Source organism: Crocuta crocuta, unplaced genomic scaffold, assembly GCF_008692635.1.
Source record: "Crocuta crocuta isolate KB4526 unplaced genomic scaffold, BGI_CrCroc_1.0 scaffold6, whole genome shotgun sequence".
NCBI classification, from domain to species: Eukaryota; Metazoa; Chordata; class Mammalia; order Carnivora; family Hyaenidae; genus Crocuta; species Crocuta crocuta.
Genome location: NW_027531917.1, coordinates 1,242,526 through 1,255,947, shown reverse-complemented (window position 1 = coordinate 1,255,947; position 13,422 = coordinate 1,242,526). Strand labels below are relative to the sequence as shown.

General features: G+C 41.2%; 1 protein-coding gene across 13 annotated transcripts in view; it reads left to right on the top strand.

Annotated features, from left to right (window-relative positions):
- Nucleotides 1-13,422, top strand: part of ZPLD1 (zona pellucida like domain containing 1) — a 335,829-nt gene that overhangs the window by 97,046 nt on the left and 225,361 nt on the right. Inside the window, exon 1 of one of the 13 annotated variants that reach the window (XM_077774862.1) lies at nucleotides 1,868-1,913. The exons of the other annotated variants lie outside the window; for them this stretch is intronic. The gene's annotated coding sequence lies outside the window, so the exon portion shown is untranslated. Of the gene's footprint in view, nucleotides 1-1,867; nucleotides 1,914-13,422 lie in introns of those variants that run through there. 13 annotated transcript variants of the gene reach the window in all.

Genomic DNA, 13,422 nt, shown 5'->3' with positions numbered 1-13,422 from the left:
CACCTCAAGGAATGGGGAGAAGATGGCTCCTCTGCCCCGGACCTGCCAGAACTCTAGTTTGAATACTAAATATCTGCTCTACGCCAGGGACAGGAATGCAGATCTGAAAGTATTCAAATATTTCAAATCTTGCAGAAAACCTTGGAAAAACAGCATCTTGCCAACCTCAAATGCTTGATGGCTGAGACTTAACCTTGGGTGCTTCTGAATGGCGCATTTATTTGATGGCACATCTCTTGGAGGCAGGGCTGCCCTCTCAGAAAGCAGCGATAGCCCTGCAGGGGGCACCTTGCAAGGCTGTATGGCGGCCTCTGCTTCTTTATCATCTTTGTTCTCTCCTGAGGCGATTTCAGGGACTCCAGTGGTTTCTGTGTCATCTACACCCCTGCTGACAACCCAAACATCTATCTGCTGCCTACTGAGCACTCCATTTTCGAAGTTTCACAGACATTCTTAATGTCATCAGTCTCCAAATTAACTTTAGTGCCTGGTGTCCCACAACCCCCTCCTTTTCCAGTGTTTGCCAGCTGACCAAACAGGCCATCCCTAAAACTGGAAATCTGAGAGTCATTTTTTAAACTCTTCCTTCTTCCATTCAGTCTTAGGCCCTGTTGATTCTCTCTGCCAAGATTTTACCATCCTGCCCACTTTTACTGTGCCTTGATCCTAGCCCATGGTCCTATACAGAACTTCTGAAATAATCTCCGTGAATCCAGTTTTGCTCCCTTCTTATCCATCCTATGTAGCCAGAGTGACCTTTGGAAATGCCAATAAAATGATGACACTCTTGGCCTGACCCTGATCTCCGTCACTCTCTGCTTGGTCTCTATGAGTCAGTCACACGGACTCGCTTTCAATTCCTCTTACCGTGGTTTGGAATGCTCTTCCTCTCCTTTTTCTCTAACTAGGTTTTAACTTTCAGATTTTACCTTAAATATCAATAGCTCAGGAGGCCTTTCCTATCCCAGAAGACTAGGTCAGGCCTTCCTGTTAGATTGTTTGCTACATCCACTATGTTTTGTTGTTTCCTCTCAGCCTATAAGCGTCATAAGGAAAGATACCATAACTGTGTTGTCCATCAATAGATCTTCTGTGCCTAGCACAGTACCTGGGATATAGTTGCTATTTGATACATATTTGTAGAATGGATGGCTTTATGAATGGAAGTATTTGTGAGAATTGAATTAATGAGTTAATAGGCAGAATTTAATTTTTTTAATGGTGGCCATTTTGTTAGCGTTTTTGGGTGGTGTAGGGATAGAGTGCCGTGCTTCAAGACTTTATTAGAAAAAGAGAGGACATGGAACATGGTTATAAAACTATCTCTTCTGGTATATGCCATGGGCCCGTGATTCTCCTACGGTGGTGAAGAAGTCTCACTAACTCCTGATCCTTGGGGGTGTGGGGCAGTGAGGGAAGGAGGAGATTCTTGAGAGAACATGTGTGGTTGACTTATGGTTTTATTTTACCAGGCTGAAGACAGTTGTGCTAAGAGCAGTAGTGTGCTAAAGAAAGGCCCCTTGCCTCTTCCTACAGGAATTTAGGGGAGGAATATAGTTTATCTGAAAGTCTAGAGTAGGGCCTTCCAATAAAACTTCCTGTGTATCCACCATGGTAGCCACTACTCATATGTGGCTTTTGAACACTTGAAATGTAGTAGGTGCAAATTAGAAACTGAAATTTTCATTCTGCTTAATGTAAATAAATTTATATTTAAATTTCAACTAATTTATATTTGAGATTTTTTTAAATGTTTTTATTTATTTCTAGGAGAGAGAGAGAGAGAGACAGCGTGAACAGGGGAGGGTCAGAGAGAGAGGGAGTCACAGACCGAAACAGGCTCCAGGCTATGAGCTGGCAGTCAGCACAGAGCCCGACGCGGGGCTCGAACCCACGAACTGCGAGATCATGACGTAAGCGAAAGTCGGACGCTTAACCGACTAAGCCACCCAGGCCCCCCTGAATTCATGTTTCTAACACTTGTTCAAATTCAGGTACTGGTTAGAACAGTACTTGCTACTTAATTTTTTCATGTAGAGAGTAGATAAAAAGTAGATAGCCATTTTTTTGTGTGTGCACAGTATACACAAGAAACTCTAGCTTGTGTTTGTATGGCACCCGAGGGTCCGTGGGCAAGACTGCACATGGGTGGAGGAGGCTGGGCCACTATCTTTGGATGATCCAGACTTTGCCCACCTCTGATGAGAGCTCAGGAAGTTGTTAATTCAGCACAGTATTTCCCATTTCTGGCACTGCAGCTAGGAAGTTCTGTTGACTTGATGCTCATGAGGTCTAGAGCAATGCTTTCTAAAATTTAGTGTACATGTGAGTCAACTGGACATCTCATTCAAATGCAGATTTTGATTCAGAAATTCTCAAATGGGTGTGAGATCCTGCATTTCTAACAAGCTCCCGAGCAATGATTGTCCACTGACTTCACTTTGAGTTGTGAGGTGCAGAGACATAAGTTCCATTTGGTCAGTTTTGTATTGAAAAGTTTCTCCATCCCTACAAAAGTTATTCTTAAATTCCGTCAACTGTAATATTGTGCTATTAGTCTATGTAAGAGTAGATAGAAACACTGATTCGAACAGTTTCCTTGGGCTGGAGAAACAGCTCAGTACACACACACGGGTGGTCATGTGTTTACATTTTCATTAGAAAACAGCACACAGGTAAGAGTAGCATGCTTGTAAGGAGGCAAACACAGCATTCCTTATCTCATGTCAAAGACCATCTCTGATGACAAGGTTGGAGGATCTTTCAGAATAACTCTGGGATTGGGAGACCTACCTTCCGGATCCAACTCTTCCCTCCCTGGCTAACTTCCTATAGGAAAGATATTAATTATATTTCTTTGAGCTTCAGATTATCTTTTGAACATGAGCCAGGCTGATTGTGGAAGGGCAGGCTCTCTTTTCTTCTGAACACATTTCAGTATTTGCAGTGCCATGGATATGTGTGATGATACTCCAGCTACTAAATAGGAAGGGGACCTGGGCTATCTGTCAGAGAAGTGACTGCTTTATGTAAAAAAAGATTAATTTTAAAGTAGTAGTAATACCAGGTTTGTGCATCAGGGGTTTGTAGATCCACTTACTAAAATTTCAATCTGTTACTTCCTTGAGTGTAAGGACACTTGGCTCAGTGCCAGGCACAGGGCAGAAACTTAACAAATTGCTGATAATAATAATAATGGTGGAAGAAAGCATTCTGTGATTATAGCCCAGAGCCAAGCATGTAGTATGTGCACAATAAACAATATGTGCACAATAAACAGTAACTGTAAAGAAAGCATGAGACCAGTAATGGCTATTGAGCCACTGAAGATACCTTTCTTTTTCAGAGATGAGCTCTATAAGCAGAGAAATGGCTTTATTCCCACTATGATTTCATGAAATTCTTATAGCAACATACGCATCTTCCAGAATTTCTCTGCTCCTCTGCCTCTTAACAGTCATGCATTTTCTAAAATGCCCCCTTGAGTTTTAATGCACTGGTGTTAAAGGTCTGTGTCCTCATAACAACATCCATGTGACAGATGAGCCTGGGTCATTTGGGATTTTCAAACTGTTCTTCACCTGTCCTCAGGATCTATAAAATTATGACCTTACACTATAATTTTACAGTTAGCAACAATCTCTTTATTGCATATGCAGTAAAACAAATGGAAAAAAAATCAAGGTCCATACATTTGCACAGCCAAGTGTGAACGTTTGAGCCATCACACAGTCATGGACATCTAAACAAAGAGAAGTGTAAAAAAGGTGATTAATGAGACATATGTATGAACTATTCAGAGTCTCCATAATCTCAGAGGAAAAAAAAATTAGCTAATTTCCATAAAGAATTTCACTTTCTAGCTTGTCTCTCGTCCCAGATCTCTCCCCTTAAGTAAAACACAATGATTATTTTGGTAATTTGTATATAATTAATTAAAAATTTTTGTTCGCTTTGGCAGCTAAAATAATGGTGTATCTCCCTTAATATATTTGTCTCTCTGTTGTAGAACCTTGTTACATTTGACATTAGGATGCTCCAGATTTGAAGTAGCCGCTAGATTCTAGTCAATAACTTATCATTCTCTGACAAATTTCTCAGTTAATATAAAACCAACAAATCTAAGCCGGATTAGCTTTTGACAGAGAGTTTTCTTTTAGAGATAACACAGCTTAAATTTATGAAGCTTCTTCCCCTAAGGAATTCAGACTGCTCATTCTTTTCTCGCTAAACAATTTAATTGCAGTATGATTTCTTAAAACCTGCTCCTCTCCCTGGTTTCCTTAACATAGTGTACGGCCGTGCCCCAGTCAGACCCAGGTCTGGGGTGTGCCCCTGTGCATTTTAACAAGAACCACAGCCCATTCTGATGTCTGTTCCATCTTGACTCGAGAAACATGGTTTACATCATCACTCTCCCACAAGGTTGCCTACGCAGAAACCTGGAAGGTATCTAATTCCTTTTCCTTACCTCCCACATTAAATTCCTTTGTTCACAATTCAAACAAAGCTCTAAAAAATTATTTTTTCCTGCTTCTATGCTCAAAGCCTTGAGTCAAGTCCTCTTGATTGTCTCCTGGTCCATGGCAGTGGCCTGCCTTCTGCTTCCTTTCGCACCCTTCTAGTCTAGTCTCCATACTGTGACCAGAGTAACTGTAAAACACGTGTGGGATTATGCCCCTCATGGTCCACTTCCTTATGGGTCTGAAGGCTCTGCCTATGGGCATGACATGTAGATGTTCCTAACCTTGCCCATCTTACTTTGATGTACCCTCATTCCTTCCCTTTCCCTGTATCCCAGGTTCTAATTACTCAGACCACTTCATATTTCTCAAATACACCATGTGTTATTGTTTATTTACTCTGTTGTGCATTTTCATGTTGTTCTCTCTGCATCACTTTCTTCATCTACTTGACATACTCCGAGTCACTCTTCAAGATCCATTTAAAAGCTCACCCTTTGTCTGGAACTTTATGTCACTCCCTCCCATCCATCTTTCTCAGCATAATTAATTACTACTTATCTGTATTCCTAAGGGACTATGTATGTGGTTCTGTTATAGCACTTATCATAGGATGAAATTTATGAATGTGTGTATCTGTAGGAGTTTAAAATCTCTGGGGGTAAGGATCAGTTTTATTCTTTTTTGTATCTCCTGTTCTTTGCACTTAGTAAAATACTCTGTAGTTGTGTATTGAATTGATGCATCAAAACTTGTCATTTCCTCCACAACCCTCCCCCCACCCCCACTGACTTCTTTAAAATGCCACTTGCTGGACACTTCTGGAGGACTCAGTGGGATTTGCAGGTTCCACCCATCTCTAAACCTCAGTTCCCAGTTGCCCTGAAGTCAGCTGTCACAGGAAGTCCTTAGCCTTATGGACCAAGGAAAGGCTGAGAAATTGGCTGATCAGAGACATCTGGGGAACCCAACTCATCCAGTTACCCTTACTGTTCAAGGGCACAGGGCCTCAAGGTGTCTCATTCAAATATCTGCCTTTCTTTTTTTTCTTTTTTTAATGTTTTATTTATTTCTGAGAGAGAGAGAGAGAGAATGTGAGCAGGGGAGGGTCAGAGAGAGAGAGGGAGACACAGAATCTAAAACAGGCTCCAGTCTCTGAGCTGGTTGTCAGTACAGAGCCTGACCCAGGGCTCAAACCTACAAACCGTGAGATCATGACCTGGGGCAAAGTTGGACGCTTAACCTACTGAGCCACCCAGGTGCCCCTAAATATTTGCCTTTCTTAGCATCCTAGGTGTTGTGCAAATAACCCCAGGGTACCAATAGAGGGACTCATGAGGTGGTTTTGTCCATGATTCATACCAACCCAGAGCAGAAACATGAAGGCAAGAGGTATGCAGAGAGACAAAGTGCCCCTGAGCCAGCTCCTCCCAGCCTGCAGGCAGGCTCCCGTTGATTGCTCCAACCTAAGAACCCTTCATGGCTCTCTGGCCACAGGCAGGGACCTTTGGGGAAACACCATGGGTGGTCTGTTTGTCTTGCCCTCAAATAAAGTAGACACCTCTCTGAGGGTTAGCTCTTGGGCTGGGTCTTGCAGGATCTTGGGGAAGGGGAAGGAACTCCTTAGCATGGCCAGAGCAGGAAATTTCCGGATGCAGGACACCTAGGACCCTGGGGTCCCATAGAGCCCTGACTATGCCACCAGCACAGAGACACAGAGCATCTCACCTGTACTTCCTGTGTCTCTCAGCATCCCAGGTGCAGTGGGGTTAGCACCAGGCTATAGACAGAAAGACTGGTGGGCTGGGTTGGCTTGTTATTCACACTAACCTGGAGGTATTAGAAACATAGAGACAGGAGGTGTGGTGAGAAGCAAAGTGCATGTGAAATGGCCCCTCCAAACCCACAGGCAGGCTCCCAGGTATCATTTGCAGGGTCCCAACTCATCAGGGCTCATGGCAGACACAAATAGGGACCTGTGGGAAGCACCGTGGCTGGTCCGTGTTTGTCTCATTCCCCCTTTTAACATATAAGGCAGAAACTGCCACCTCTGTATTACAGAAGGAGGCAAAGTTCTTGCCCCAGAGCCACAAGCAGGCCAGGCAATGGCTTCCAGAAGAAAGGGGGTTGTAGGCAGTGCTGAAAAATTGACCTTGGTGCTGAGACATCAAGTAGGAGATTTATCCCCACTGTGCAATGATTTGTGTGTCTCTTTCCCCATTTGGCTATGAACTTCTTAAGGGCAAGGACCATGTTTCTTTTATCTTTGTGTCTCTAGATCCTACTAACGTTAGTTTTCCATTGTTGCTATAACAAATTACTACAAACTTAATGGCTGTAAAAAGCACAAATTGATTATCTCATAGTTCTGGAGGTTAGAAGTCTGATATAGGGCTAACTAGACTAAAATAAAGGGGTTGGCAAGGCTGAGTTCCTTTTTGGAATCTCTGGGGAAGAATTCACGTTGAAATCTTTTCCGTCTTCTAGAGGTTGCCCACATTCTTTGGCTTGTGTATTTTTCTATCTTCAAAGCCAGTGATGGCTGTTGGAATCTTTGTTACATTGTATCAGTATGACATCTTTCATCTGCAGATAAGCTGATTCACAGCCTAAATTCCATCTGCTACCTAAATTCCCCTTTGCCATTTAACCAAACATATCCATAGGTTCTAGAAATTAGGATCTGGACATCCGTGTGTTTGTGTGTGTGCGTGTACATGTGTGTGTGCGTGTGTGTGTGTGTATGTTATTATTCTGGCCATCACACTATTATAGGGTCTGTGCATGTTAGGAGATAAATAAAATTTGCAAAATGAATGGACAGTGTCTATGGTGAGTGTAGCCTGGCTTCAAGCCTCAGGGTTGTGAAAACAACCGGGGAAGAGGTTGTGGGGTGGTGAGTGAGAAATTCACTAGTAAGAGTGGAGAGTTTTGGTTAAGAGGCCTGATGGTTGATATTTCTGTTAGGGGCCAGTATGGCAGACTTACCCTAACATGACCTCCAGTGAATCTCCCCTCCTGGTGGGATTATATAGTTGTGTAACACTTTTCCCTTCATTGCCAGCAGGACTTTTGACTTGCTTCTAAATAATAGAATATGGCAAAAATGATGGGATGTCCCTCTCATTATTAGGTTATTTATGTAGACAAAACGATAGGATGGCATTCTTGTGGTTATGTTACATTATTTGACTTCAGTCTTAGTAGATTGGAGATGGAGATTCACCTTGTGGGCCCAATGAAGTCAGTGGCCATGTCAGAGGCCTGTATTGCAGGTGGCCTCTAGAAATGGCAGGCAGCCTCCAGGACCTGAGCGTGACCTCCAGCCAATAGCTTGCAAAAAGCCAGCGCCCTCAGTAATACAGCCCAAAGGAAATGAATCTTGTCAACAATGTAAATGAATTTGGAAAACTTAGAGTAAACTTAGAGTTTAAATTCTAAGCAGAAGATCCAGTTAAGCTGTGCCCAGACTCCTGAGCCACAGAAACCATGATAGGTATGCTGTTTCAAGCTGCTGAGTTTATTTGAATTTGTATAGAGCACTAGAAAACTCCTGCAGCCAATTTGGGAATGATGTTAAAGATGGAGTTGGAATTATTCTGTCCATACCTATGGGAAAATAGTTTCTATCTGTAAATTTACCTCTATTTTACAGCTGGAAAAATGAAGAAGAGCAAGTAGAAGCTCATTACTCTTTATCCAGTGTTTGGTGAGAAAGATAAAAGGAGAGTTTATTATTCTGACTTCTACTGGGCTTCCTTCAGCCCTTCTTGTGGCCATCACTTAGAATTGAAGTTCATAGCAGGGGATTTTGCTTCATTAATCCTCACAGCAGTGCTCAGAAAGAAGGCTTCTTGAAGATTTTTTGGGCTTCTGTCTTCTTTCAGACAGACTCACAGAGAAATCCCAGTTGTCTAAAATCACCATGAAGATTCAGGTAAATAGCTGGGTGTGGATGAATTACACTCATTATACTTAGCAGTGAGGTTATTAAAATTGTATATCAGGCTTATTGAATATACTGTCTAACACCCTTATCCTAAAGCTATAAAGATAAGTCAAAACTCAGCTTGAATTAAAGTTTTTTTATTTGAAGAAGAGGCTATTTTATTTTTTTATTACAATTTTTTTCTTAAATAGTTTATTGTCAAGTTGGTTTCTATATAACACCCAGTGCTCATCCCAACAAGTGCCCTCCTTCATGCCCCTCATCCCCCTTCCTCTCTCCCCCACCCCCATCAGCCCTCAGTTTTTTCTCAGCATTCAAGAGTCTCTCATGATTTGCCTCCCTCCCTCTCTCCAACTATTTTTCCCCTTCATGAAGAGGCTATTTTAAATTTATCAATACTATATAGATGATAGATTATTATACATGTAAATGACTTTATTTTTTTAATGTTTTATTTATTTCTGAGAGAGAGAGAGAGACAATGTGAGCAGGGGAGGGTGAGAGAGAGAGGGAGACACAGAATCTGAAACAGGCTCCAGGCTCTGAGCTGGCTGTCAGCACAGAGCACGCTGCGGGGCTCGAACCCACGAACTGTGAGATCATGACCTGAGCCGAAGTCGGATGCTTAATGGACTGAGCCACCCAGAGCCCCATAAATAACTTTAAAATCCCCTTGGCTCACCACTGTCCTCATTTCAGAGATGGGATTATTGAGTTTTAAAAGACTGGGTGAATTATCCTACATTAGCCGTCACACAGTTAATTCTTACTAGAATCTAGTCTCCAAGCTCAGAATTTCATATTGTTTTCACATATAAACTCTGGAATCAGAATTTATGGAAGATAGTAGCAGTCTGCTAAGTCCATTCTCCTGCTTTAAGTACCAAATGTATCCAAAACATCCCAGACACAAAATGATCTCTCTTTACNTTGAATGTGTAGAGTGCTTTAGGTAGTAATGACATCTTAACTATATTTATTCTTTCTTTACATAAATTTTAAAAGAAGTAATGGGATTCTTTGGAACCTCAACTTCAATTTCAGTTGCTATCCTCTGGGCTTGTGAGTAATAATTATCCTTATCTTCCTTGGCTAGTATTATAGTCTGAAGCGTTGTGCTATTTTTCACAGGCCTATGGACTCTCTTGTTTTGGATTGAGGGACCAAGGACAAGGGGCTTGGAGTCATACCATCTTTGCTCTGGGTTGGGGAACCAAGTACAAATTGGAGCAGAGGTCAAAGGGGTACTTGCGTATGAATTGAGCACCCAGATAGGCTTTGACATGGATTTCTTACATGGTATCATGAACAATAGGAGTGTGGTACATGGATGAAGAGCTAGTAGGTTCCTTAATGCTGGCTTAGAAAGTGGTGTGGTTGAGGTTCTGGCAGAACCTCCTTCTGGAGCTGAACACGGAATCACAGAATGTTAGGGCCAGAAGACACTTTGAAAATTATCTTGTTCAAGTGTACACATTACACATAAATGGACTCAGGCGTAGAAAGAAGACTTAACTGGGGCACCTAGTTGGCTCAGTTATTTAAGCGTCTGACTCTTGATCTTGGCTTGGGTCATGATCTCACAGTTTGTGGGTTTGAGCCCCACATCAGGCCCTGGGCTTATAGTGTGGAGCCTGCTTGGGATTCAATCTCTCTCTCTCTCTCTCTCTCTCCCCCCAACTGTTCTTTCCCCACTTGTGTGCTCAGTCTTCTCTTTCTCTCTCTCTCTTTCAAAATAAATAGGCTTAAAAAAAAAGAAAGATGACTTGATCAAGAACATATAGCTAGTTAGTGGCAGGCTTAGAACCTGGAAGCTCCTGGGTATCATAACTATTATTTGTTCATTTGTTTATTTACTATCTTTACTACTACTTTTTTTAATCCATTGCACTCAGTATTTGATGCAACACACACACACACACACACACACAAACACACATGCCTTTGCTCCTCTACCAAGTTATTGGAGTAACTTAGTCTTTATAGCCAAGATCCAAATCCACAAAAAATGTTTTGAATGCTTATTATGGAGGTTGTGTGGTAAAGTAGAAAGATCATTGGATTTGGAGTTAGAAGATCAGGACTGGCCTTCAGGTTCTCACATACCCATAAATATGGGATAATCAACTTTCTGAGTCTCAGTGACTCCATGTATAAAATGCAGATAAAGAGTTAAAGGTGAGAACAGGGGAGCAATGGCTTAGAAGACTCTCATGGTGAGGCTGGGACAGTGGAGTGCAGTGATGCTATTGTTGGAGTTTGGCAATCTTGACAGCTCCTGCTTTGTGTGTTTCAAAGTGCTCTACAAATATAGTGTTATTATTCCCATGTTCTGGGTTCCATGGTGAATACAGGAGATATATTGCCTAACACATAGTCCTTGCCCCCAATAAAGTTATACTAAAGTGATCACCATGGTATATAACAGGGCAGCATATACTGAATGGCCAATGAATAGCAAGGACAAAAATATTTAGAAGTGAGGTGACTAGGAAATGGGATCATTGGGGTGACTTTGTAGGGTTATTACTTGAGCTGGGTCATGAAAAAAGTGTAGCAGACAGGAAGAGACCATCTTAGGCAGGTGGAACACATTGGGCCAAGACATGGAAAAGCTTAAAAAGCAAGGAGCAGTAAATATACAGAAGAGTAAATACATAAGAAAAATAGTTATAAGAGTAGGATTAAGTCATGGTGGATATTTATATCCAAGCCTTGCATATCATGATGCAGGCAATAGAAGTCACAGTGACTTTTGAGCAGGCTTAATTTGTCCAAACTGATGGTGATGGAATGACCCTTTTGCAGGGGTATAGGTTGGTTTATAGTAGAGGGAGTGAAGTAGAGAGAGCTGCTTATTCTTTTCTCCTCCTCAGCACCTCAGGGGCATTTGTGCTGCTGACCTTTTATAATGACACTTAGAAAAGGGTTGAAATTATATAAGGCTCCACTCATAAATGATTTCTGGAAGGCCTCTGCCTCCCATCCTGGGATAGGCCTGTAAGTCCCGTTCCTAAACTGCACAAAACCATAAGGCTGATTGCCTTGTCTTAGTTGTGAGCCAAATGACTTTAATGACTAGCAATTACATTACAGAACGACTGACAACAAAAAGGTCATTTTTTTTTCAAGGTACAAGGAAAGGAGACAGAATCCTGAAACCTCATAAAAGGAAAAGAGAACTTTTAAGGTCATTGCATCCATTCCTGACAGAGTAGAACTTTTTCCCCCCTCCTCTGCTTGTTTACTGTGTTTTATATACTCTCATTTTACTGACTGAGCAGTGGCTATTTTACCACTTCTAGTGGAAGATTTTTCAATAGGTTAATTGTGTCACTTACCACCATTGACATTCTTCTGTTTTTTAACCAGAACATTCACATAATAAAAGACTTGATAATATTCTGGTGCCTGTTATGTAAAAAGCATTATTTGAGTGACTCTGAAAGCAATGTTTTCATGTTAGGTGTTACCTGCTTAAAAGCTGTAATCAACAAGAATATATTATTTATATTTTGAACTTTCTTCTTTCAAAAGCAAACTAGTCACCCATCCAGGATCAGATTGGGAGAAAAGCATTAGTGTGCTTCCAGTCATTGAAGTGACACATGAATATAAACATAATGGAGAAAGAGAACAATTCAGTGGGATTTAATTTTTATTCAAATGAAAAAAATAGAGAAAGACAGAATGTTTCACCTTCTCTGTAATTAAAGAGGATTTTGTGTTGGAGAACACTGCTCTGTGATTTATATATTACTTCTCCTCCCCCTCAGAGATCATCAAGGCCTTTGGCTTTGACTTAAGTAATGACACCTCCACAAAGACAGGGAACTTTTAAAATCAGGAAAACTTTTGAAATGCATTCTAATTCATATAGACCTCTCTTTATTCTGTATTAATTTTATATTTTCCTTCAGATTGATCTTCTTGCTAGTACTTTCTTATTCATTAATTTATAAGCCTAAGTGTGTTAGTTGGCCTCATCTGAAGAGTGAGGATGAAGCTACCAAGCTATCACCTTTTGGAGATGTTCTTAGTAAAAAGTAGTTCAATGGTGATGAAATCTTATAATTTCAAAGTGCTGTGCATATTATTAATTATAGAAATTAAATCATGTTGCTCTGCTCTTGATGAAATGCTTTGTCAACCTCAGAGGGCTTCTAAATGTTGAGAAATGAATCCTAGGAGAAGAGAGGTTTTTATTAATTGTTATTGTATATTATTATTTATTATTGTTTTCTGATGCTTGTGTGACCTTGGGTAAGTCACTGAGTTTCTCTCACCCTGCTCCACACTGGGACCTCTCCTGAGTATGTGTGCACTGTAAGCTCCTAATTCTAGTGTGCTTATCTTTACAAATCCCAAATGCCTCCCTCACAACATTCCTTTACCAATGAGATATAAAAAAGAGCAAATCAAAAGATAATTTTATCGCATTATCTGTGCCATGATTTGGCATATCACATGGGCACCCCATACCCATACCCGTCTCAGGCTTAGAGAGAGAGGAGCAGTAATGTCACATCTCCATATGCTTGCACAGTTTTGCTTAACTTGGCCTTGAAACTGGGGCTCTGAGCCCAGCTGGCCACCGATAGCACCATAGGCTGTCCATGTAATTAAAGACATTTGCATTCCTTCAGCAACTTTTCTGTGGCCATCTGTGGCCTTGGCTCTGGCATCAAGTAGAAGGGTATGGTGGTGGCAGCAGGGGGGCAAAGATCCTGACCACTCCAGATCTGGCTGAAGAGGAAAACATACAACTTGGGGACATTCTACTGTGAGTCTTATTTTTGCCTCAAAGTTGTTGTGAAGAGCTGAAGAGGAATAACAAGTTAAAATACTTTCAAACTATTCACTATTATGGGAGTTGTTTAAGGGTCTAATTGCATTGACAAGCTTTTGGCATTCCTTTTTAGTTTTTATTTATTAGATTTTTAATGATGTAGAAGTAACTTTTGTACTCCAGAATATGACTTTGATCTTCCCATATAGGTAATTCCAAGT